This window comes from Mytilus galloprovincialis, chromosome 1 (genome assembly GCF_965363235.1).
Source record: "Mytilus galloprovincialis chromosome 1, xbMytGall1.hap1.1, whole genome shotgun sequence".
In the NCBI taxonomy this organism is placed as follows: domain Eukaryota; kingdom Metazoa; phylum Mollusca; class Bivalvia; order Mytilida; family Mytilidae; genus Mytilus; species Mytilus galloprovincialis.
In genome coordinates, this window is record NC_134838.1 from 21,100,807 (window position 1) to 21,128,491 (window position 27,685).

Here is a 27,685-nt window from a genome sequence, read left to right on the forward strand (position 1 = left end):
CTACATCTGAGGAATTTATAAAATGGAAAAAAGGAGCATAACTAAAAGAAATGGAGAGAAAAAAACTTCAAAAATAAACTTGTATTTGAGAAAAAAGTGAGTAGGGAATATTTGTTGGAAAAATGGACAGAAGAATAGAGGAACTGACAGATGGACAAGATGAATGCAATATAGATGGGGTTCTATTATTTCTTGAATCACCAACAGAATATAATATGGTTTATCTTGAAATATACGTATTTGATTGATTTTCATTTTTTACATTTATAGAAACCACATCTTAAGGTTTCTTTAAAAAAGATGAAAATTTGACCATTCAACTTGTCAGTTATAGTCAGAAAAAGCATTAAAAAAATTCAATATGAAAGTTAAAATCGTATCTTCAGCTTTATCTAAATAAAACCATGTTCACTCATTTATTGTGTATTTAACTTTTCTAGGGAATCTACTTCTGTGGATACAGTACATTAAGTCTTAACAATATTATTACAACATATTGCAAAGCGAACCGATATTATGGTGTAAATCTAATTTAAATATTGTCATCTTCGTACAATATAAAGAGATAAATATCCATTAATGTAGTTTAATTAAATACTACATACAAAATTTATATATTCACTTGGACAAATCATGATTTAAAATGGCTTTTAATAAAATTGCAATGTATAATAGTTTTATTTCCAACTGTTACAAAGCGACACAGCAAATTAAATCAGAAAGCAACCAGAATAATTGCAATTTGATGGATTTTTCACAATGAGGCTGACATTAGGTGATAGGACCAAGATTTTCCGTGTATCAATTCCCATTTTGGTGGAAGTTTGACGTAGATAATTGATATACAGTATCTAGAATCGACAGAATATTAACCAACACCATGAACGTTTTCCTCTTTATCTCACATGCTTAATCGAACAAACTTAATGAAGGAACTGAAGATTTGTAGGCTTCAATTTCAAAATTTGATTAAAGCATGGAAATCAGAAGAAAAATAAATTGAATTCTGTCAAAGATTTAGTCCTTCCCTGCACAGAGAGGTATTAGAATAAGCATTCATTTAGTCTTTCCTTTATCTCTCCATTAATATCAATTAACTCCGATACAAATATATTCCTGTAATCATCAAAGGTCACTTAGACCAATAACTCGGTAAAAGATTACAAAATAATTTCCCGAACTTTTGATTTTAATCCCCCTTTCTTAGGCAAGGGCTTACTGATTTATCAATTTTTTAAATGTCATATTCATTGCTGTTATATGTATTTTATTTAAAACATTGAAGGGTTTAAGGATGCAATAACAAAAAAAAAAATTGCCCCATAAAAATGATTTCTCCAGCTAAAAAATAAAATTAACTACAGAAAAAAAATCATTTACACAAATTTCAATTAAAACTTTCAAAGTTTTTCATTGGATAGTACCAAAAAACAAATGTAACAGTTGAGTAAACCAGACTCACCTTGGGAATTTTGAAACACCAACATCTATGAGCAAAGATGTGGCATGGCTGATAGTGTAAAATACCACATAGGGCAGAAATTTTTTTGATTTTTTTTTTTAACCAAAAGGGGAATGTGTCATCGAGACAACAACCCAACCAAAGTGTAGAAAACAGCTGAAGGCCACCAATGGGTCTTCAACACATCTAGAAAATCCCTCCTGAACATGATACATTTGTTCAAAATAAGTGTACAATGAGGTAATACTTACTTTTCTAGTAATTTCATGTACTAATTGTATTGAAGTTATTGCAATATGAAGAAAACAGGTGATTAGAAGTAATGGTTATTAATAAGCTGGAAACCATAAACTTCTATTATTATAAACAGAATCATTTGTTTATTATATGCTTAGCTTCCTCTCAAGTAATACTTCAATCAAACTGCAGTGTTAAGTTAATCTACAGCAATCAGAATTCACACTTTTACTCCAGTAGAGGTTGTGTTTTAGTTGGTTATGATCATCTTTGTTTGAATTGTCATAATTAGATATTATTTCATGATTTTTTTTCTATTTTATAAACTTAGGGAATGTGTGGGAGGAAGAGGGGGCTAAGGTAAAACATAGGATATTTAGAACTACAATTGTTATTAGCAGCAACAATTTTATGTTGTTTTGAGAACATTTTGCTATCAGGATCTCAAGGGAACTAGTTTTGTAATTTTATAATATGATCCCATCAATTAGTACCAAAATAAACTGTATATCAACAAGAAAATAAATTGTATATCAACAAGTATTGAGGATAATTATTTTGTAGGTACCAACTTTTACTGTAAAATAAAAAAATAAAAACTCTATATATTAGGTCCGAGACTACAATTGTCGTCCCTTGATTTTCGTTGTTCACGAATATAGTCCCTAGTGTTGACAATGGGTTACTTGCTAATGCTTTTTATACCCCTTCCAAATTTATTTCTCCAGGTTTTATGCCTCAAATTGCAAGTAGGGGAGTGAAATTACACTGTAAAAAAATTTGGGTCCAGAATTTCAAAGGAAAGTAGTGATTTGGTCCAGCTGAAAAAGGTTAAAAATTAGCACTTCGGAAGCTGTTAAAAGATTTCAAGATGCCCTAAACATAAAATTGTCCATATTTTGAGTTAGAGCCGATGAAGTTTTCTATAATTTTGATATAATTTGTCCCAAAAGTAGTACAACACACTGTAAAAACTTAATTGAGAAAGCGCAGGTGGTATTTTTTTAATTTTCATTTATGTTCTAAAAGAAATGCACTACGAAATAATTGTGGTCTCGGACCTAAGATTGTGGATTCATTATTATTCATGGGATATCCATTGTCATGGATTTCATAGGTAAAGGTGAACCACAATTTCAAATGTTCAGCAATATGCAAATGTCTACAGGCTTGTATGCACACTTTGGCAAAACCAACAATATCAAATACCCACAAAATGCATTGTTTCCGCATTCCACGAAAATTAGTAACAACCAAAATTAATGAATCCACAGTAATTTGTTTTTATCTATACCAAGAAACTCCATGGAAATTAGTTCCCCTCAAATGATTATGCATCAACAGTCTTTACGATTTGTGGTTTTCTTCTTACTAATTAAAATCCTCGAATATTCATATCCAACAAATATTGGTGAATCCCCAATACATAGCTAGCCATATTTGTTAGAAAGCCTGGTATTTCAGAAAACTTAAGTAGTACCTGACATATCAAAGTGACATCTCAAGTTTCAGTATATGTTATTCAGTTCCATAATGTCAGGAACAATTCCGAAGTTCACCACAATCTATTTTTCTTTTTTCTTGGACTATTTTTACAATGTTAGATACCATCAGTCTATTCAAAATACTCATTAATAATGGTTGTAGTCTAACATGTAAGGCTGAACAGTTTTAAGGATTTTTATTTGGCAAGTAATGTGCTTCCTGACTTGTTCTCTGATTGTTTTTTACATATTTCATGTTTCTTACTCGTATCTCTTCTATATTCCTAACTGTGGTAAATACAGAAATTATTCAGTTATTCTTACTTTGATTAAAACTGAACTTTAAATAATCTGTTTTTCAGACATATCATGCAGAATGCAGGGGGTGATCCAGGATTTTGGAAAGGGGGGGGGGCAAAGTAATAAATTTTGCCGAGCGGAGCGAGGCGAAAATTTTTTGGGGACCTTTTTTTTTGCTAAAAAACATAAGTGTAAAATGTATTTTAGTTATAGTGTAGGGACTGGACATTTTTGGTGCCGTATTCTCTACATTGATTGTCTATTATAAAATGATTGAATGGATCCAAAGCTATGTACTATTTAAGATATTTAAAGTGGAATCTGTCAGTAAAAAATGGACATGGGAAATTCCCGTTTGTTGTATGGTTAGTTAGCATAACTTTACAGATTTCTTGTTGTGAACAAGATATATGGCTATTCAATGAAATTTACCGACACAAAGAAAAACAAACAAGAAATTTTTATCCATTGAAATGTTTGGTTGAAATGTCACAAGTTCACCCAACAATGGAAGCGAGGGGTACTAATTAACCAAAAGGCTACGAATGAATCGGAAACGAAAAATGAAGTTGTGAATAACGTTCGACACATAGAGTCATATAGGCATCACCCAGCAGGCCGGTTGCAGTCAGGCTTTGAAAAAAATATTCAGTATATCAGTTCGGCGGAACAGACCTTCCGGTCAGATATGGGATTCACATGCAATCCTGCCCCCCCCAAAAAAAAAAAAAATATGCCCGGTTTTTTTAGAGTGTAATAAAGTATAATTTTCTGTTGGGTGGAATTGTGATAAAGAAGTCAATACGTCCTTGCTCAATACTTTGAAGGCGCCATTCTAAACATGTGTTACTGTAATCTGAATTTCAAAATGACTGAGTGATGGTTTTTTTTCTTTTTTTTCGACGTACTTGTAATTAAATACACAGTAAAATTCACGAAGTATAGGCTGATTATTAATCATTTTATATAAAAAAAAAAAAGTGCCAGCAAAGGGGGGGGGCGTACGCACTCTACGCCCCCCTCTGAATCCGCCACTGGAATGCAACAAATCAAAATGAAAACATAATGTAAGATTTCGTAATTTTTCTCAAACCTTTCCGACAAGGATATACCAAAACACTTTTTGTATTTGCTAAAGCAAAGATGAAATTAGCTAAAAAATACATGCATGCTATTTTTGTGATAAACAAGTTCTGTCATTGTGCAACACTCAAAGATACCAATAAAATGTAGAAAAAACAAGTCAATGACTTCTTTAGAACTTACTGTTAGAAAGACAAAGCATTCCAAAAATTTTGTAAATAATTTATATTCTCTCTGGTAACATAAATGTGTTTAGTCTAAATTGTTTATAATGGTTCTTAATCAGCACCACCTAACAATCAGGTAAATTAATGTTTAATAAGAATTAATATAATGGCTGGGTTCTAATGGAATCCGAAATTCATTGAGGATGTAATGTATATAATAATTCACTTCTCCTTTCATCATGTTATATCACATGCCAAATGGTTTCTATAAACAAACACCTTCAAACAGAACATGTATAATGATAAACTGTGAAGAAAGACATATTTTTCTCTGGTCTGTTTTTTAAATTGTAAACACCAAAAAATTCTTTCTGATCAACCCGAAAATTGCAATTTAACTTTTTTAACCCAAAAATTTGAAAGTAAAATATAACCTAGAGATCGTATTTCATGTGCTCATCTTGTTAACATGCTTTTATATATTAACGTAAATAGTCAGAGCTAATTCATGTTAAATACTGGGAATTTCTTTTTGTTTTCTTGGAAAAAAAACTTTATCTTGATGCAGGAATATTTTGGTTTATATCTTTATTCACAAACTAATTATCTCTGAGCTATTTGAGAGTTTTGACAGTGGGAAAAAGATAACAGGTCATTACTCTATGATGTACAAACTCAAATAGACACTGTTTAATACTGTACCATCAAATCTTTGTGGAAAATAAGCCCGCACAGCGTTTTTTTTTCGGAATTTCAACCACTTAGAGAATTGGAAACCAATTTGGAAAGCATTTAATCCCTCCAAATTCTTGAGGCATTCTGATTTACATCCCAAATAATGCCACGTAAAACAAGAGGCTCTCAAGAGCCTGAATCGCTCACCTTAATTCTTTTGGTTAAATCTCTCATCAATGATTATTTTGGCTTTTCAATTTATTTAAATGTTTTTTGGATCGTCCTATTTTCTTCAAAAGCCAAAAAAAATAATCATTTTCTCCTATGTTCTATTTTAGCCATAGGAGCTATGTTTCTTGACATACAAGGAAATAAAATATAAAATTTATACTAGATACTCTGAAACTCATTTAGCCTAAGTTTGGCTGAAATTGATACAGCAGTTTCAAAGGAGAAGATTTTTAAAAGTAAGTCAACATGATGAACAAATTGTGAAAAAAGTCTTTAAAGGGCAATAACTCCTTAAGGGGTCAATTGACAATTTTGGTCAAATTGACTTAATTGAAGATCTTACTTTGATGAACATTATTGCTGTTTACAGTTTATTTCTATCTATAATTATATTCAAGATAATAAACAAAAACAGCAAAATTTCCTTAAAATTATCAATTCAGGGGCAGCAACCCAACAACAGGTTGTCTGTTTCATCTGAAAATTTCAGGGCAGATAGATCTTGACCTGATAAACAATATTATCCAACGTCAGATTTGCTCTAAATGCTTTGGTTTTTGAGTTATAAGCCAAAAACTGCATTTGACCCCTATGTTCTATTTTTAGCAATGGCGACCATGTTTGTTGATAGATCATAACTTCGGATACAATTTACAAACTAGATACCCTAAGGAACATTCAGTTAAAGTTTGGAAGTATTTGGCCCAGTAGTTTCAGAGGAGAAGATTTTTGTAAAAGATTACTAAGATTTACGAAAAATGGTTAAAAATTGACTATAAAGGGCAATAACTCCTAAAGGGGTCAACTGACCATTTCCGTCATGTTGACTTATTTGTAAATCTTACTTTGCTGAACATTATTCCTGTTTACAGTTTATCTCTATCTATAATAATATTCAAGATAATAACCAAAAACAGCAAAATTTCTTTAAAATTACCAATTCAGGGGCAGTAACCCAACAACAGGTTGTCTGATTCATCTGAAAATTTCAGGGCAGATAGATCTTGACCTGATAAACAATATTATCCCTGTCAAATTTGCTCTAAATGCTTTGGTTTTTGAGTTATAAGCCAAAAACTGCATTTGACCCCATGTTCTATTTTTAGCAATGGCGACCATGTTTGTTGATAGATTACAACTTCGGATACAATTTACAAACTAGATACCCTAAGGAACATTCAGTTAAAGTTTGGAAGTATTTGGCCCAGTAGTTTCAGAGGAGATTTTTGTAAAAGATTACTAAGATTTACGAAAAATGGTTAAAAATTGACTATAAAGGGCAATAACTCCTAAAGGGGTCAACTGACCATTTCCGTCATGTTGACTTATTTGTAAATCTTACTTTGCTGAACATTATTCCTGTTTACAGTTTATCTCTATCTATAATAATATTCAAGATAATAACCAAAAACAGCAAAATTTCCTTAAAATTACCAATTCAGGGGCAGCAACCCAACAACAGGTTGTCTGATTCATCTGAAAATTTCAGGGCAGATAGATCTTGACCTGATAAACAATATTACCCATGTCAGATTTGCTCTAAATGCTTTGGTTTTTGAGTTATAAGCCAAAAACTGCATTTGACCCCTATGTTCTATTTTTAGCAATGGCGACCATGTTTGTTGATAGATCATAACTTTGGATACAATTTACAAACTAGATACCCTAAGGAACATTCAATTAAAGTTTGGAAGTATTTGGCCCAGTAGTTTCAGAGGAGAAGATTTTTGTAAAAGATTACTAAGATTTACGAAAAATGGTTAAAAATTGACTATAAAGGGCAATAACTCCTAAAGGGGTCAACTGACCATTTCCGTCATGTTGACTTATTTGTAAATCTTACTTTGCTGAACATTATTCCTGTTTACAGTTTATCTCTATCTATAATAATATTCAAGATAATAACCAAAAACAGCAAAATTTCCTTAAAATTACCAATTCAGGGGCAGCAACCCAACAACGGGTTGTCTGATTCATCTGAAAATTTCAGGGCAGATAGATCTTGACCTGATAAACAATATTACCCCTGTCAGATTTGCTCTAAATGCTTTGGTTTTTGAGTTATAAGCCAAAAACTGCATTTGACCCCTATGTTCTATTTTTAGCAATGGCGACCATGTTTGTTGATAGATCAAAACTTCGGATACAATTTATAAATTAGATACCCTAAGGAACATTCAGTTAAAGTTTGAAAGTATATGGCCCAGTAGTTTCAGAGGAGAAGATTCTTGAAATAGTTTACGACGACAGACGACGACAGACGACGACGGACGACGACGGACGCCAAGTGATGGCATAAGCTCACTTGTCCCTTCGGGACAGGTGAGCTAAAAAGATGTGGTATGATTGCCAATGAGACAACTTTCCACAAGAGACCAAATGAGACAGAAATTAACAGCTATAGGTCATTGTACAGCCTTCAACAATGAGCAAGGTCCATACTGCATAGTCATGATTTACCTGTTATAAGCAAACATCAAAATACCAAACTAGAGGCTCTCAAGAGCCTGTATCGCTCACCTTGGTCTATGTGCAGATTAAACAATGGACACAGATAAATTCATGACAAAATTGTGTTTTGGTGATGGTGATGTGTTTGTAGATCTTACTTTACTGAACATTTTTGTTGCTACAATTATCTCGATCTATAATGAACTATAATAATGGCCAAGTAATTACAGTGGTAATATTTTGAAAAATTTTACAAAAATTTACCAAAACTTGTGAAAATTGTTAAAAATTGACTATAAAGGGACTATTAAAACTCCTTAAAGGCTCAATAGTCCATTTGCCAATTACCGATTTGATTCTGTTATTACACACTTTTTAAACAAATTACTTCCCTTTGTCAATTGTAGACTGGTTCCATACCGGACAAAATTGGCTTTTGCCAATGCAAAGTATGATGAATTGAAGGTGATGTATCGGCGGTGTAACTAATTTTTCATAAAAAATAATTTCTGATGTCAAAAGTATTTAGATTAGCCACAAATTATTGTAATTAAAAGATTTGAAAATCTTACAGATTACTCACATTACGCACAGGTAAACTTGCTCGTTCTTCTAGCTCTCCATTATAAATGAAAATTATTATCTTCCATAAGTGAGACAACTGAAAGAGGGATCTTTAATTACAGGGTCAATTACAGGAATTGGCAAATAGCCTATTGACAATTTTCAGGTCAGGTGAGCTTATAAAAAAAAAACAAATGCAAAATGGTGGAGGAAAAAAAATAACCATAAAAAAGGCTAGCTTATGTTACACATGAAGGGAATTCATTAAATGTCTTTATACCATTTTCTCCCCAATAAAGCATCCCTTACACATCTGATTACAAACATTAAATAAATAAAAATTTCTTTTACATCAGTGCGAAATAATATCTTTAATATTTTTACCATACATCTGAGATCACAATCAGAAATGAACAAACTTCCTGACATTGGCTAGTATGCATATTATAACATTTGTGCTCAATAAATAACATTGGCCAGTCTATAACAGACTATAACATTTGTGCTCAATAAATAACATTGGCCAGTCTAACAGACTATAACATTTGTGCTCAATAAATAATCATTCCTGATTCATCTCACTTATTCCCTTCCTCTGATGTGATTCTTCTATACTTTTAACCCTTTCATTCTTAATGTATCTTTTTGGCACCCTTGTGCAATCAACAGGTGGAAAAAAGTATCAGTATTCAACAAAAGCTGTCAAAGGTACAATAGGAAAACAAAGGATTTAGAGTACCCATCATAACACAAAATCAGTACATCCACAAAAAAAACACACAAAAAGCAAAGGAACAGTACTTTTATTGCTGTTCTTCATCTCAAAATCACAGTGAGGCCTTCAACACTGAGCAAAAAAACTCTCACCTCACTGCAAGTTTGAAACTTCCCATAGTACCAGTCGAGTTGAAATTCTTTGCAAACTGAAATAATTTGGGTAGACTTTGTAAGATGTTACACCACCAAATTGGGCTCAGTACAAAAAGAAGGTACTGGAAAGTAGAACATAAACAAAGTGGTCATCACATAAAAGTTCTGACATCCTCTCTACAGAGAAGTTACTTTTCAACATGTTTTTAACTCTGAGCAAAAAAAACAGATTAAACCATGTAGAAATAATGAAAGAATTGTTGACGCTTTAAAAATAACTTAAGCCTTGACACTAGATCCTTGAAGCAAACAAATCTACTAACAAAAATCCCAAAATATGTCATTACAACTGTGAGAAAACTGTAACCATGACAAATATTTTATCACTAGGGACATCTGGAAATTATTTCTGACAGGAAAATGATGTTTTTTCAATATGTCATAATGTAAGAATTTTCCTCATAATTACCCACACTGTGTGTTCTAGATTTAACAGTATTAAGCCATAATTCTCAGGTCAAAGAATATTATGATTAGCTGTCTAGAAGGTTAATCTTTCTTTGATTGTTGCAATGTTGGAGAATTAGTTCACAAATGTTCAAGATATAAGTGGTATTTGAAATTTGGAATGTTCTAATTTTCTGGGATTTGGCAATAGTGTTTTATGACCAGTATGCTTTGGTGTAAAAGATTTATTGGTAATCAGCTGTCATTCTATGAGAAAACAGGAAAAGTTTGGCTCCACAGATAAATATCAAAGAAAAAATAATAATAAAGCTGAAAACAGATTTGCTTTAGTTTTAAACTACCAATGAATAGATTCAATGGTTTCAAAAAACAAATTTTCACCCTACTTTAAAAATTATTTGTAAAACTTTTCCTGACATGCATTCACTGTCTCTGAATCTTGAAAGATAGTTGAGACCATAGGTCAACTTGAACAGGGACCAATCTTTGGACCTTTACAAGCTCAAGTTCATTTATTTATTATTTCTTGCAGTACATGTATATTTAAAATATATTGCAATAATTAGTACTTGCAGTAATAGCATCTATCTTAAATTACCACCTACGAATATCAAATACAATTCAGTTCCATTGATATTATAAAAAGGAAACTAGAATGTGAACTTGTTTCAAAGGAGTAGGGGCAATAAGGCCCTTATTTGGCCCAAAAATTACTTAAAATTTAAAAGTTATCATACATATCACTGTACAATATCTAGGGTACAAGGTATTCAGAAAAACAAAACAATTTTGGACATTGAACAAGTTACCATGGCAACAAATCATGACTTAATTTGCATATTTTGTAAAATTTTGTGATTTTCTTTGTTTTTCATCAAGTTTTTAAGTATATTTTACATTGAAAAAGTATGTGCACACCCAAGAAACAACTTTATATTTAGTGAGATTTTGTCAATAGTTATAATAAAGCTGTTAAATGTTAAATTATTTTGTTGTTTCTTGGCTGCGCACGATGTTTCCACAACAGAATTAAAGATAGAAAACTGCATAATTTCTGTATTTTTCATCATTTTTGTGAAAACAGTACATATTATACGTAATTGTGACGTCATCACATAAAAAATCTTAATGTTTTTCATTGATATTTTCTTCACCCTATGCATTTTTAAACATTATGTGCCAATTTGAGAAAGTTATCAAACATTTTATTTTCTTGGGCCAAAACCAGGCCTTAATGCCGCTACTCCTTTGTGGATTTAGTATACAAGATATCAGATTCTGATTGTATGATAATTGAATTTAAAATGGTAATAGTATTTGGAATATTTTTGCAAAAGCTATTTTCAAATTGGTAAAATCAATTATTAAATCAAAATATTTTTTCAGAAAAATTTCTTTTTAACCTCAAAAATTGGAATAAAATCATTTGACAAAACATATCTCATGTACCTCCTGATCCATAAAGTAGGAATAAATAACATTTTCTCTAGTATTAATGTATTAATGTATTAATCTTTCGCTGCTGAGAAAAATAAAATCAATAAAAATCAACTGACAACAAGTTCATAATAATCTAAAGGCATTATTATATTTTGTATGTGACAATAGCTGTAGACTATATTGTTACATTCTGACATTAGCCAAGTCATCTACCCGTGACCAGACTACTGCTAGGCTATTATGTCAACTTCCGAGTGTCAACAACAAATTGTCAAGCAATTACCTACAACATACAACAAACTCATTCTACTGCTTGCTTGGCTTAATTGTTTACACATGGCTGCAAAAAATGTAAAAAATTGTCATAAAATTTCTTGTCAAAGGAATAGTACGCAACATTATCTAAAAGTTGTGGTGGTATAATTTTAAAAGAAAATAAAAAATAAAATTGTATTTTCCTTTCATGAAGAAACAACAGGCACTTGTCGCTGAAAAGTGTTAACTATATATACCTTTATATACATTTTTTATAGGTAAATATAGGTACAAAAAAATCAGAGAAAAGTGCCTGCGGAAGACCCTCAACAATGAGCAGTCTAAAACTGTTATCATTTGGTTGTTTGTTAAGTTTTGATAAGTTGCTACAATAAGGAATAGTTCACTTTGCTGTTGTTATCAAAATATGCACATAACTTATCACTTTATGGTAAATTATCTCTGTTTTATGGACTTTTATTGAGATAATCCACAGCAGACGACAGATTTACTACTACATAATAGGTAACCCTTGCCATGAGAAGTGTGCCCCTTGATATAATATCCCTCTGTGTGGTATATATAATTATGTGTAAATATAAACAATATCTGACAGCTAGAGGTCAGATTAGGCTATTCAATGTCACTCAGCATCAGATTTATCTAGGAACTACTGTATACCTGTTATCTACTGTTCCTAAATAGGTGTCATGATTAACACCTTATTATCAGATACCTAGCAAGTTCAAGTGATAAGTCAAAACAAAGGATACTGGGAAGAAAAATGCAATGTTTTTCTTTTTTGAGACATTTCAAAATAATGTTGTTTTTTTTTAAACTGTCCTTAACATGTCAGCCTTTTTTCTCGCCCTTTTTATTAGAATATGGGATGATGGCATTTGTTTGCTAACCAACAACATTTAACCAGAGAGTACTCACAAATGTAAGAGTTTTAACTCTTTTTCTGACCTTTCCCAAGATCTCTAATGTCATAAAGAATAATATCCCTGATATTTTTGCAAAACTCATTTGCAGGAAACTCTATTTCTGTAAACCTTAACATTTATAAAACACATTAAAAATTACCAAATTAAATTACAGATCTTAATGTACATGTATTAAAGTCTATGGAATAAGTTCTGGGAGTTTATCAGAACCTGAATACATGTCTTTCTAGTGAGATATTTACAATATTTTGAAGAATGCCACCTTGATATCGCAAAATCTAGTTATAAACAGCTGATTTTGGCTACCTGCTGCAAATTTTTGTATAAAATGGAAATAAATCTGCATGTTAAGATAACAAACAAGATTCTGACTAAATCTAATCAAATTTATAAGGTACTAATGTATAAAAAAAATGTTTAACATACCACCCACAAGCAACTACAATTTTCTCAAAGCTTTTGAGCTTTTGATATTTAATAAATAATGTTCCTTCATCCAAGCATATCTTGGATGTGCAGGATGAAGAACATTCTTAGAATATGAGCCTGAGGCTCGAAAGTAATGAATTAGCTTTACTTCTCTATGAGGGGTGAAGCTTACATATAATATCTCTGTTTAAAGAAACAAACTATATAACCACCTATAGCTGGCCAGTGACCTTGACCCTAGTATATAAGCACCTGTTCCATAATAACTTGTCATAATTTAAAGCAAGTTTGTGTCGACCAAATATAAAACCCAGTGGAAAAGGGTGGGTCTGACTGATAATCCCTAGGGTGGGAATTAATTACTTTCGAGCCTCAGGCTCATATTCTAAGAATGACCTTCATCCTGCACATCCAAGATATGCTTGGATGAAGGAACATTCTTATTCATATTTCGCCTTCGGTCTCAAGTAATGAATTAGCTTGTTTAAAGTGTAGACACAAACTAAAAACAATTTTTATATAAATGCCAACATTTAATAAAGGATAAAAATCACAAGATCATCCAGTAACTACAACTGAAGAAAAGTGTTTTAGTACTGATATTATTTACTTTCCTGTTATAGAACTTGTAAAAAGTTTTACCATATGTCCAGACAAAACTGTTGCCATAATGTCCTTAATAGAACATCCTGAAGCTAAATGCACTTATGAAGAGGTTCCTCCAAATGAGTTAACCTTAAAACCTCGGATAAAATTAGAACTCTCTCTAACTATCTAAACTTTACGAAAAGACTTAGATGAATTCTCTCACCTATTTTGTACACAAAACATGATAAATCATTGTCTTAATCAACACAAAGTTTTGGTTTATCAAAACCTTTGATCACCTCATTAGGTAAACTAACTAACAGATCTAGTATTTTTCAAAAACTCATGTATATGAAAAAATAAAGTGCCATGTCTCTGAATGAAAGACATAGAATGTAAATCTACAGCTGATAAAGATAGTACTTCAAGGCAGATGTAGTCAAGGCAAATAAAGACACAAGTATAAAAGACAGTTTCAATGTTAAATACTCCAATGAATATTAAGAACTTAAAAAAGATAGCGCTAAATTCATCTCCCAAGTGAAAGAGTATCTAACTCTTCAATTGCAGATTCAGGTTTAAGCAACCTTCCACAAATACATGTAGTAAACAAACAAATTCAGTAAAATCTATTTCTTAAAGGATAAAGTCTGTTTCAACATAGACCAAGAAAAATTCACATTAAACATGCTGAATATGAAAAGCTTGTGTTTTACAAAAATTTCAATAATCCGTGACTAACATCCTTTTTAGATGGTGATAAGGAATTGGTTCTCTAATTGAACACACCAAATAATGAAATTTCTCAAAAAAATATTGATAATGCTTGATTATAGATGCATGGTCTCCAAGATGAAGTGTAAATATATTTTACAAATGATTCTGAAATCTCCTGTTTATATTAAAGTGATTTCTGAGTATAATACACACGTTTTTACCCTACTGCACAATCAACCCTTCAGGTGTTGGTTCACTTTAATTTTTTACAATATACAGTTAAATTAAGTCTCTTCCTGACGGAAAGACATTATCTTCAGTATGTAACATTGTTACTAATTTTTATGCTTAACAGTTTAACTGGCAAATAAATTAAAATTGGTCTTAGCAAAGAAAACCAACTCTGAGCAAGCCAAAAAGGATAATCAAAAGAGCCTTCTGAACTTTATCACTAATAATTTTCTTTATAAATATCCCCAACAATGAAAAAGATGGGAAAATATAAGGTCATAATTCTGATCATGAAAATAAAAACATCTCTGAAGCTTTCAATTGACATCCTTTTGAATCTGTAAATTTTTTAGACATATGATAAGCATCAAAAATTTTCTTACCAGGAATATAAAGAGCTGTGATAAAAATGTTCTTTCTTGAACACCAAGCCCAAATAATGAAATATTTGTAGTAAGCATGTTAAGTGACAAAGAGGTTACACCTCCTATTGCATAATAAAAGCTACTGAAATTGTATCTTCTGATTGTATAACTCTCTGTGACTAAAACTTTTTCTCCAGAAGAATATTATAGCCAACAATACTATGAAATCTATATGAAATGAGTGCATACTCTTAAAGAAGCTCCGTCTACCAACAGAAACATTTTCTTCAAATTTGGATCCCAAATCCTTATGTCAGAGGAATCTGGTACAACCCAAAAACTTATTTGGATGGGTCTATAAATCAAATTTTTAATTTCTGATTTTAAATTGTTAAAAAATTTCACCTATTGATGATAATAAACACTGTAACAACTATACAGTGTTTCAACATTATTTCTCGCCATGTTTCTGCAATGTAACATTCCCATGCATGCCACAGATACTGCATTAAAAGCATTCATCACAAGACCAATAAATGATGTAAAACATCTATAATACCGTTACACAATTCTATTTAAAAAGAATTTCCCAAGGGAGATAATTTTACCATTTCTCATCTGTCAGAAAAAACTTAAATAGCTCAGTATCAATAATGAGACAAAGGAAAACAATGTGCTTCCAAGGAATGAGTACCAACTTCTCAAAATTTTTCTGAAGCACAGCTTATCAAGCATTTGCACCACTTCTTCTGTATTCACAATACAATCATCTAAACTCTGATCCATAATAAAATAATCATCAATGTATAAACTATAGCATGTATATACTTCAAGTGACATTATTTCATAAATACATAGACAGGTTTTAAAACCTTAGTAAAAACTCTTGATGCAGAAGCCAATCCAAAACAAAAAAAAAAAAACATAAATATCATATCAATGTCTTTTCCACATAAATCAGGAAATTGTGATATAAACATAAATGATACTTAAATATGCATCTGTGAGATCTATAGATGTTAGCTCTATCTATATATATATATATATATATATATAGATAATTATTCTAAAGAATTACATCTAAACAAAAGATAAATGGTCCTGCTCCAAATGCTGATAAGCCACAAACTTAGTTTGTTTTAATTTTTCAAATAGATACAGGCCTTGAAGACCAATCTTTCTTAGGAACCAAGAAAATATAGGAAATAAACTGATTTTCCATTGATTGATCAACCTTTTAAATAGCTCTCTTAGCTATCAATTTTTGGACTTCTGAAATTAATTCATCCTTATGAAAGGTGAAATGTATCTAATTCAAAAAGGATAAACCTTGTGGTACATCATTAAAAATAATTTTATAACCATTTCTTAATAAATCTAATATCAATAGATCATTAGTAACATTTTCCAAATCATAATATTTAAGTTATCTACTGTATATATAGCAACTGGTTGAGAAATGTGACCTCTTTGAGATTCTCTGTTCCCTTTTTGGAAACGTCTCCCTCTCAATGAAGGGAATTGCCTACTACATGTAGTATAGTCGCCCTGTTGACCAACAGAGCCTCTGCAGTTAAAAAACTGATATTGCCTTTCCCATAACAGCTGGTAGTAAATTAATTGCTAGACCTGGAACCTCTTCCAAGGAATCTATAATTTGCTAAGAATCTTTGTATAAACACTAAGTTTGCTTTTTGCAATCATAACTAGAAATGTGATAAAGCAACTATCACAACAGAATTACAAATAAGTTTTATCATCTAAATATTTCTGAGCATCTCCTATGGGTTTAACCAGAAAACCATGGTAAAACAAACAAATATAATTTTACAATAAAATCCTTGTATTATCAAGATCCAATGGCTCATTCCTACAACAAGAAATAGCAAACTCAACAATAGGGGTGATGATAAACCCCTTAATAAAGTATCTCTGGGTTTCCTGCATCTTTGAAACCACAGAGTGGGCCTGTCTAGGCATTGCCATTTCGATTTTTTAATTATCCTAGACACACTAGGATTGTCACAGTTCTCAGTGTGATAGTATTTCCTCTAAGAACTTTATATATTCCTGATTTTATCAAAATCATGATTAAACTGTTCAACAAACAGGATGAGATAATGGACCATTAATCTCACTAAAAGAAGCCTTAAAGGCTTCTGAAAACCTTAATGCAGGATCAAAAGACCTTAATGCAGGATCAAAAGACGTATCAAATTCAACTCCGGCTGGACTATCATCAGCCATGGCACATACTCCAAAAGGAGGTACATACACCGTATCAATTCAGTAGATAAGATCAAAATTTAGAACTAAATCTTCATTAAAGTAAGCCTCTAATGGCAAAAATTCAAATATAGCAGCAGGTTTCTCTACAAACTCTGCTAGAGTTGAAGGCAGTGAAACTGTCTCAAACCTCATGATTCATACAGGTTCTTTAATACATTAATAATAAATAGTAAATGTATCAATATACATGCCTATCTAAATCTCAACAGCACTTTCGTTAGAAACAATCACAAATCAAGTAGATTTTGAAGTTATACAAGTAACACTAGATTTTAAAACTTACTTTTTACAGGTTCTGTTGCTTTGTCAATTATTTCCAATTGCCATGCCATTATGATCTATTATAAAACTACTAGGTTTTATAACTGTTTAAGAAGAGGATTTATTCAAAATACCTCTTGTATTCCTATTAAATTTATCATCTTTAATTTCTAAAACATTCCAGAGGTGATGAAAATCATAACCATCACCCTTGTAAGTGTAAACATCATTCTAAACATCTTGCAAAAACAATACATTTGCATAAACAAATTCAGCCATTGTAATACAAAAATGTGTACCTGTGCAGGTAAAACACGTGTAAATTGTGAAAAGTACTCACGACCTTCAGATGAATAGAAATACTTTTAAATATCTACCTGTTTAACAAACAGGAGTATGAATTAAGTAACAAATGTGCTATTAGGCAAAAACTTAATGAATATATAAAATTGTCATACATCGTAGACAATAAAATATTTAATTAATTTCCATGAACACTTGTCATACATCGTAGACAAGAAATTTTTAAATTCATTTCCATCAACAATTGTCATACATCGTAGACAATTGAGGAATTATTATTTGTAAATAACAAAATAACATTAGAACTTGTCGTACATCGTAGACAAGTTAATGTAACTTTAATAACTTTCTGCCAAATTTAAGATAAAAATAAAATAACTAAAAAGAACTTATGTGAAGTGTTCACTTCAACCCTCTAGAAAAATAATGACAAGTTATTATGGAACAGGTGCTTATATACTAGGGTCAAGGTCACTGGCCAGCTATAGGTGGTTATATAGTTTGTTTCTTTAAACAGAGATATTATATGTAAGCTTCACCCCTCATAGAGAAGTAAAGCTAATTCATTACTTGAGACCGAAGGCGAAATATGAATAAGAATTCATATGTAGACAAACACAGCAACATAATTATGAATGATAATTGTTCATTAAGATAGTATGCATACAATAAGTTTTGTGCAGCATACCTCTCACTTTGCTTTGTTATGTTTGGAGAGATCTCAGTTAATCAAATTGCAAAATACTAAAATTAGTACAGTGTTAATCCTAATTTTAGGAAATTTTGTGATTGATTGATGGTTTTTATGACCCTCTTCGCCAATCCTTATTTTAGGTTATTTTGTGATTGATTGATGGTTTTTATGACCCCCTTCGGCAATCCTAATTTTAGGGAATTTTGTGATTGATTGATGGTTTTTATGACCCCCTTCGGCAATCCTAATTTTAGGGAATTTTGTGATTGATTGATGGTTTTTATGACCCCCTTCGGCAATCCTAATTTTAGGGAATTTGTGATTGATTGATGGTTTTTATGACCCCCTTCGGCAATCCTAATTTTAGGGAATTTTGTGATTGAATGATGGTTTTTATGACCCCCTTCGGCAATCCTAATTTTAGGGAATTTGTGATTGATTGATGGTTTTTATGACCCCCTTCGGCAATCCTAATTTTAGGAAATTTTGTGATTGATTGATGGTTTTTATGACCCCCTTCGGCAATCCTAATTTTAGGGAATTTTGTGATTGATTGATGGTTTTTATGACCCCCTTCGGCAATCCTAATTTTAGGGAATTTTGTGATTGATTGATGGTTTTTATGACCCCCTTCGGCAATCCTAATTTTAGGGAATTTGTGATTGATTGATGGTTTTTATGACCCCCTTCGGCAATCCTAATTTTAGGGAATTTGTGATTGATTGATGGTTTTTATGACCCCCTTCGGCAATCCTAATTTTAGGGAATTTGTGATTGATTGATGGTTTTTATGACCCCCTTCGGCAATGCTAATTTTAGGAAATTTGTGATTGATTGATGATTTTATGGACCCCCTTCAGCAATCCTAATTTTAGGGAATTTGTGATTAATTGATGGTTTTTATGACCCCCTTCGGCAATCCTAATTTTAGGGAATTTTGTGATTGATTGATGGTTTTAATGACCCCTTCAGCAATCCTTATTTTAGGGAATTTGTGATTGATTGATGGTTTTTATGAACCCCTTCGGCAATCCTAATTTTAGGAAATTTGTGATTAATTGATGGTTTTTATGACCCCCTTCGGTAATCCTAATTTTAGGGAATTTTGTGATTGATTGATGGTTTTAATGACCCCTTCAGCAATCCTTATTTTAGGGAATTTGTGATTGATTGATGGTTTTTATGAACCCCTTCGGCAATCCTTATTTTAGGGAATTTTGTGATTGATTGATGGTTTTTATGACCCCCTTAGGCAATCCTAATTTTAGGGAATTTTGTGATTGATTGATTGTTGGTTTTAAGCACCACCTTCGACACTGTTGGGTATGGTAGTGGTCAGATATTTTGGATGGAGGCAGCAGGGAGTGACAGTTGAGAACTACAAACCTAAAATAGACAATCCTCATCAATTCAGATAAGAGTTGAATACACAAGGGGAGGGGCTGGGGCTGGGTTCAAACTCCAAATCTCTGTGTTAAGGAGGCTCGAGGGTATAAAAATTTCAGAAAAAAATTAAACATTTGTTTTTCATTACAAATTTTATTTGTTACCTTTTGTAGTTGTTACTTTATCATATGGTACAAAAATCATTCAAAACAATCAATTCGTGTTGGCCCCAGATGACTTTTAAAATGTATACATCATTGAAAAAGTTCCAAATTATCTCCCTTTCAACAGAAAAAACCACCTTTACAAAAATGTATGCTTCGTTCGAAGGCAGATTGTGAGCGCAAATGAACGGTGACCCCACTTTTTTATTTTATTTTTCTATTAACTATAAGATAAAGTTCATTTATAGAAAAGTATAGAGAAATCCTATATAAATGATTTAGACCCGCGAACCCCCTTAACAGGCTACTGGATACAGTAGTTCATCTACTTAGACCACTGGTCAAGTGAATTTTGTTTTATCTGTATTTATTTTATATAGTATCATTTAAATTATTTTGGACTGATTTACTTTTAGTTTCATAGATTTTAATCTGTTAGAGAAATGAGGTAATGAAAACCCTTTCTTAAATTGAATCTTTTCGGCACAAAAAGTGTCAATAATTTCAATTTTTTCCTTTTATTTCTTGTAACAGTTTTTACATACTTCAATTTAAAAACTATAATGAATATAAAAGTGTTTTGCACATTACATGAAGAACCTACTTGAGTGATTATTATTCTATAATTGACATACTTGATATAAATGCACTCCATTGTCGCCAAAAACCTTATTAATGTCATGCTCTCAGACATTATTTCTTATTAATACTGCAAATCTACTTAACCTCATTTTTTAATGCATTGTTTCCTGCTGAGAATTCATAAAACTTTGACATTAAAATTTGTATTAAGCCATAAATATAAGTAATCCTGGGATTAAAATAAATAGTTCTTTTTCCATGAATGAAAGAATTGTAAGTTAAGATGCTCACCAATACCTGAGGGTAGTAATACCCTTTACTGTCAAGCGTCAAACAGTAATTTTTCGGCTATTGTAAGTGTCAAATTGGTAGAAATTTTTATCCTCATTCATCAAAATATCCTTATTGTGATTCATCAGAGGACTCAAAAATTAGCGTAAGGGTCATTTTGGGAAAAAATTTAACGTGATGCTTCAAAATTAGTTGATTTTTTTACCGTCTAAAAGAAAGTGTACATTTTATCGTTATTCGTCATGAAGGTACCCCCATTACTACCCTCATACTCCCTGCTCATATAGGCATGTGAGAGAATGTTGCTTAATTCATTAAATCTTTCTGGAAAATATTGCAAGTTTACAAGTTACCAAGATACACAATTGACAAATTGCTTAATTAAGGACTCAAAAGCCTGCCACATGTAACAACTCGAAGTGGTAACAGTAAGATATCAGAATAATTAATAACATTAATTTATAATGCTATTTCAGACTGGCAAACACAATCAAGTTAGGAATGTCAATGAGTGGTGCAGTATTCGACTACCACTAACATAACTAAGCTCAGAATGTCCAATATAAAATTGATACTCATTTTATCAGACTGTTATTAAGACCTCAATACTTAATATCTTAATCATAGAAGTTTTAAACCTAAAAGTTAAACCATATTGCAATTCCTATCAATTGTTTTTCTTCTATAAAATTTACTATAGTAACTGTTCATTATTATTTTGAATTTCTATTTTTCTAGTAAGGGCATGCAGTCGGTCATCAGAGATTGTTTGCAGGAATTCCATAAAAGCAAATTTCTTCAAAACATAACATTTCCCAACTTTTGCAAGGTTTTTACAATGTATGATTTTATAAATTTTTCTTCCTATCTGAAGCACATGTGACATTCTAAGATTTCAAAGGGAACTTTCACTGAATCTAGTTGTTAACTTTTACTTCCCTCTTTTTTAACATCAAATTCTGGCGGACTTTTGGTCTATAGAAAATCTCATCTACTCATTTCTGAAGTGTACCTATTTGACCTCTGAATATAATTGAAAATCTTACTTTTTCATCAAAGACAGATTTTAAAGCTAGAAATGCTTTGTATATAACTAGTGAAACGCATTTTTGACATCTGAATTGTATTTATTCCTGCTGAGAAAATAAACACTTATCCTTCACAAGATACATCATTCAAAACATATGTTGTCTCAATATATCACCTCTGGTGCTTATTAAAAGTTTGAAGGGCTAAGCAGATCTAAACAGTGCATTTCCTCAGATGCTTATTACAGTTTTAAAGGGTTAACAGATTCCGCTCAGTGTTTCTTAGCACTTCAGTTTCACTTTTTTTATAGGTATACAACAGCTTCTCAATAGGAACTGATTTAATTATCTAATTTCCTGCCCAGTCTGTGTCATTACTACATTAAGCTTTATGGTAATTGGACATATCATTTTAACTAATTCCATTATAAACTAAGGACTTAGAAGAAATTTTTGTATATTAAGATCTATATCAGAAATTTTATATCAAATATTGATGATCTTTAAAGAAGACTTACACTTTGGTTATGATAAAAGTGAAAAGAGAAACACTTCAACATTTTAACAAATAGGATTTAGACATCTTTGTTATACTGATACAGTTCCGTATTTCTAATATGTTATTTAGTGTAATGTACTTTGAATGAAAATAAATTCCATTTCTTGTCACCAAGACACTTACAACAGATTTTTTTTTCATGAAACACTAAAAGCTTTTTTAAATATACATGATTTACAAATAAAGCCAAGTGTTTACAAAAACTATAGTGCAATAATATATTTTAGATGGGATCCTGGAATTTGAAAGGGGGAAGGGGGGTCTGGGGCCCCAAAACTAGACAACATTTGGAGGAGAACATGTACAAACTTAAAAGTCTGCCCGTTTCCATTCTCAATTTAATTGCATTTACATAATTTTAATAGGATAATGGTATATGATTTAAAATTTTTATATATCAAATTAAAATGTTTGCATCATTGTGAAAGAAAAAAACGTGAATGAATTTCCAGCTCTTACAACAGAATAATAATCATATCTAAATAAGTTTTTTCGACTTATATCTATACATTTATTAACTAAGAAGATGCCTATAGTTAAGGTCTTTCCTCTCCGCGAGGAAAGACCTTATTGTTTTTCTCCTGTTTTTTTTTTTTTTTTTTTTTTTTTTTTTTTTTTTTTTTTTTTTCATCCAGCATTTCTTTGACATGGCCTCCCCTCGTTTCTATTGGAGTTATCAAGACCAAATATGGACCATCGGTAGAACTCATCATGAAGTATTACCAGATGAGGCTGTGTAGGATTTCATCATCCCCTTTAGAAGTTATCTCCCTTTTATTGGTTTTTTTCGACATGGCCCCCCCTCGTTGTTTTTAAAGATATCATGACCTTATTTGGACAACAGTTAGATCTCATCATGATGTGTTACCATATGAGGCTGCTAAGGATTTCATTATTCCCTATGAGAGTTACGTCCCCTTGAAGCAATTTCTTTCTTTTACATTTTTCTCAAAAAGTATTCAAGATAGAATTGATTTGAAAACGGCAACATGTACAAGACCAGATGGCAATGATAATGAACATATACAATCATTTTGTTGTTAACCCTTATAAGGAGTTATTTCCCTTGAAAAAATATACCCAATTTTTGAAAAATTGTATCTCGAGAACCGGAAGTCGTAAAGACTTGGGACCTACACCAATAATCTTAAGTTCATGTGACCTTTAATTTGCACCCAAGGTCAAAGGTCACCAAGTGCAAAAAAAAATTACGCTGCAATTTCAAGCTTGCATATTAAGAAAACGATAAGAGTTTGCTGCATACTTACAGCGTATAAAATGTTCCTCTCTATGAGCTCTACATGTTATACACTGAGCTCAAAAGTGTCCGACTGTCTGTTCAAAAGTTACGACGGGATGATTCTTAAAAGTATAGTATTGTGTGTATATCTTTTTAAAGGTAACAGATATCAACCTACTATAAACTGCAAAGATGATCAGTAATTCAAGACCTTCAATTTGAGGTCAATGTCAGGTCATGATGAAATTTCACCTTGACCTTCACATTATGCTATGACCTTGACCTTGTGATATTTGAAAGGTCAAGTGGTCCTGAGTTGAATGGTGATAGTCCCATATCTCTACGACTTCCGGTTCTGAAGTTTGGTATTGCATCATATATTTGATGATTAATTGTGACCTTGGTGAACTTTGAAATTGTCCACATTTTTTTTCTATAATGTTGTCCTTCAACTGTAGATCATTTATCATTTAACAGATTTGAAATATCTATTGTCGTTTTAGAGATAATGCAGTTTCAAGTTTTGCGAGCGGAGGCATGTATTTCTGAATCATCAAGAGCTTACCACTTAAAATGTTTTAGAAATTGAAGAGGTTGACATAGTTATATGTTTGACCAAATACCAAAAACATTCCATGGAAAAAAACACCAAAAAATCAATTTGAAATTTTCATGTTTTGCATTGACTTTGTAAGTTTCATAACTTCTATTTATATAGTTGATATTGCATCATTATTTGCACTTTGTCAAATGGGGTCATCTGATATATCAAATTGAAGGTCTTAATAAACTCTACTTAAAAAATTAAAATTTTAAACCCCCTTTTCATCCCAGAGGGAATGGTGGGGTCATTTAGTGCAAACATTCAAATTTCTCAGATGGTAAGGTTGTCGCATATCAAATGAAAGAACATAAAGCGTGCATTTCAAATTTCAAATTGCCTCCCCCCAAAAATTGGTTGGATGGGGTCATTGAGTGCAAAACATAAATTTTCTTTTACGATAGGGTTGTTGTATATCAAATGAAAGGTCATGATGTATACATTTGAAATATCAAATTCCCAACCTTCAAAAATTGCTTGGATGGGGTTATTAAGTGCAAAAATCTAACTTTTTAGAACATGGCGTTGTCGCATATCAAATGAAAGCTCATCTACCCTGTGTTACATATATCATACTTCCGATCTCAAAAATGTAGGCGGATGAGGTCATTAAGTGTAAAAAGCGAAAAGGTTCAGAAGGTATGCTTGTCGTATATCAAACGAAGGGTCGTACAAAGAACATTACGAAAACATCACTTTTACAGGAAAGACCTTTCAATTGTTTTACAAACAATTGAGATACTAGTTTTATTTATTTTTTCTCATTACAAATTCCAACAAAAAAGTTCCCACAAAAAAGCAATTTCTCTAAAATTCAATAACTAAATGGAAAGAGTCAATATAATCAAAACCTGAGAAAGCTATCCATCAACTTCCACATTGTTTTAACTTCTAACATTTAAAAGATCAATGCCGACTATATATATATGTATATACAATCTTATTTTTGTAACAAACAGAATCCACTTATAACATACAGTGTCAGTTCTGATGAAGTTTTCCAGTTCATTTTACGTCAGTCTTAATTAATATTTCATAAACTTCATACAATAAGTCTTCTCAACATTACAAAGTTAATTAATTTTTCTTGAAAAAAAATATTCCATAAGTCTTGGGTATAATAAGCTATTTTTCAGTTTATAAAACAATTTCTACTGACATAAAGTAGATTGACTTGTGTGCTTTTATATAGTTAAAACAATATTCTCTTCAAAATATATATAGATATATGTGCAGGCACTGCCAGGCAGATCAAGTTGTCATAAAAGCATTGGTTCAAATTACTGGCACTTGTCTCAGAAAAAAAATAATCTGTATACCCTTAATATAACATAATATAATTTTATATTATGATATATATGATTTTTTTTCTGAGACATCTGCTTGTGATTCAAATCCCACTAAGGGATGGACAAAAATTTGCTTCTGTGCAGATGTAACATTGCTAAGTTTTTTCACAGCCATGTATACCTGTTTCTCTAATTTTTACAACAATGTACAAGATTTATCCTTTTTCTGACATATTATGATCATTTTTATTTAAGCAACGTGTGGTTCGTTTGATCTGAGTTCCTCATTTGTCAAAATTTCGATTATGATGTTGAAATTTCTTGTTTCCTCTGAATCTCCCATTGTGACAGCATGCACGTCACCTAAATAGTTCAATGTTACATTTTAATTAAAGTAAGAACCAGAAATTTTTTTTTTTGTAGTTTTCCTAATTCGTCTGCAGAATCATTGAACACATTTTATAGAGTTTCAAAATAAATCAATTTCAAAATCATATTTGTCACTCTTAAAACATATTTGTGTAATCATTTGATTGAAAAACTGACTGAATCTCAAGTCAATATTTTGAAGAAGCATTAAACTCATTCAGGTGAATTAGTATTTTGCACAGTATCTGATTTGACTAATAAATAATTGATATAGAGTGAGGTATCAAGCCATGAACGTGGAAGGTTTCAAGCCAAGGAATAGTTTAGTTAAATCTACCTTAAATATCATGGGAAAGTTAGGGGTATAATAACTACTAGTATGATATAACTTTTTCGAGAATAATAAATGTAATAACATAAATATTTTAATAAAAACATTCAAATCCTTGAAAAAAAATTAAAGTTTATTTATTTGACAAATAAAAAAAAATATTACTATTGATAAATGAGCTATATTTGGTCACATTTACCCTTTAAAATTTACCATCAAAGTTGAATTTTTGTTTGGTTCTTTTTGGTCCTTTTTCAGTTCTCAGATGATGCTCTTTTTTTGTACATCGTTGGGCCATGTAGGGATTTTAACACACTCTACTGATGCTTAAAATTTCTAAAATAATCTACATAAAACAGTTTCTTCTTTTCTTAAAAATATTAAATGAATGGTGTTAAACTTGACTTGTATATTCTTTTATTAACAAATATATACTGTAACTTCCAAAAAGGGAGATAACTCTTACAGTTTAAAGAAACAGGATACACCAAATTGAATTTCTAAAATCACATATTAGCTGACTTCTGATGAAATTAGATTTCAGTCTACTGTAAAAGTAGATACTTACTTAAAATCACATTAGTCTAAGATTCATGGCCTCAAGTAATTAAAACCATCTTAAATCCGTTAAATTAAGAATTTTATATAATGATTCATTTTGCTTAATGAGTGGGAAGGAAGTGATAATTAAAATATAAAAAAAATAATTTTATACAAAAATTGAGAAAAACACTTAGATAAATCTTACCTTTATAAAGAACTTTCTATATATACATATATCTGTTAATCCTATACTTCCAAAGCACTGTCACTAACTAACAACTGTATAGAGTATGTGCAGTATGGTCTTTATCTGTTATGTCACCAGTCAAGAACGTAGTGAACGATATAAACACATGAAGTGACAATGTTCAATCCAGATCTCTACGTACTCTGACTACACTCACAGTGAGAATTAACAGTATTGTCCACATTAACTTGCCATGTACCAATGTAATGGCATGTAACTATCTCACTCAGGGAATATTTCTCCAGTACAGGATAGTAAATCATAGATCTGTAATACAAATCATACTAACATTGTATTAACTATATCAATGATGTTCTACACCAATCATTAGACTTGGCACCACTGTAAACCACCACTATCACATGCATATATATACATTTGTATATGTCTTATTCTGCACTAACGATTATTGACAACAACTACCTTTTTACTGTAAACAAAAAAGAAAACACATGTATTCACATATTTTTCAGTAATTAATTTTGCACAACTTCACAGCACTACATAGATCTAAACAAGATTTTGAAATTTAACCTCAACGAAA

At 31.2% G+C, this 27,685-nt stretch overlaps 1 protein-coding gene across 2 annotated transcripts in view; it reads right to left on the reverse strand.

Moving 5' to 3' along the window:
• Positions 1 to 27,389, reverse strand: part of LOC143068875 (neuroglian-like) — a 123,190-nt gene extending 95,801 nt beyond the window's left edge. The window contains exon 1 of one of the 2 annotated variants that reach the window (XM_076243222.1): positions 27,100 to 27,389. The gene's annotated coding sequence lies outside the window, so the exon portion shown is untranslated. The remainder of the gene's footprint in view (positions 1 to 27,099) is intronic. The other variant, XM_076243237.1, reaches the window with a different exon arrangement.
• Between the last annotated feature and the right edge of the window lie 296 nt (positions 27,390 to 27,685).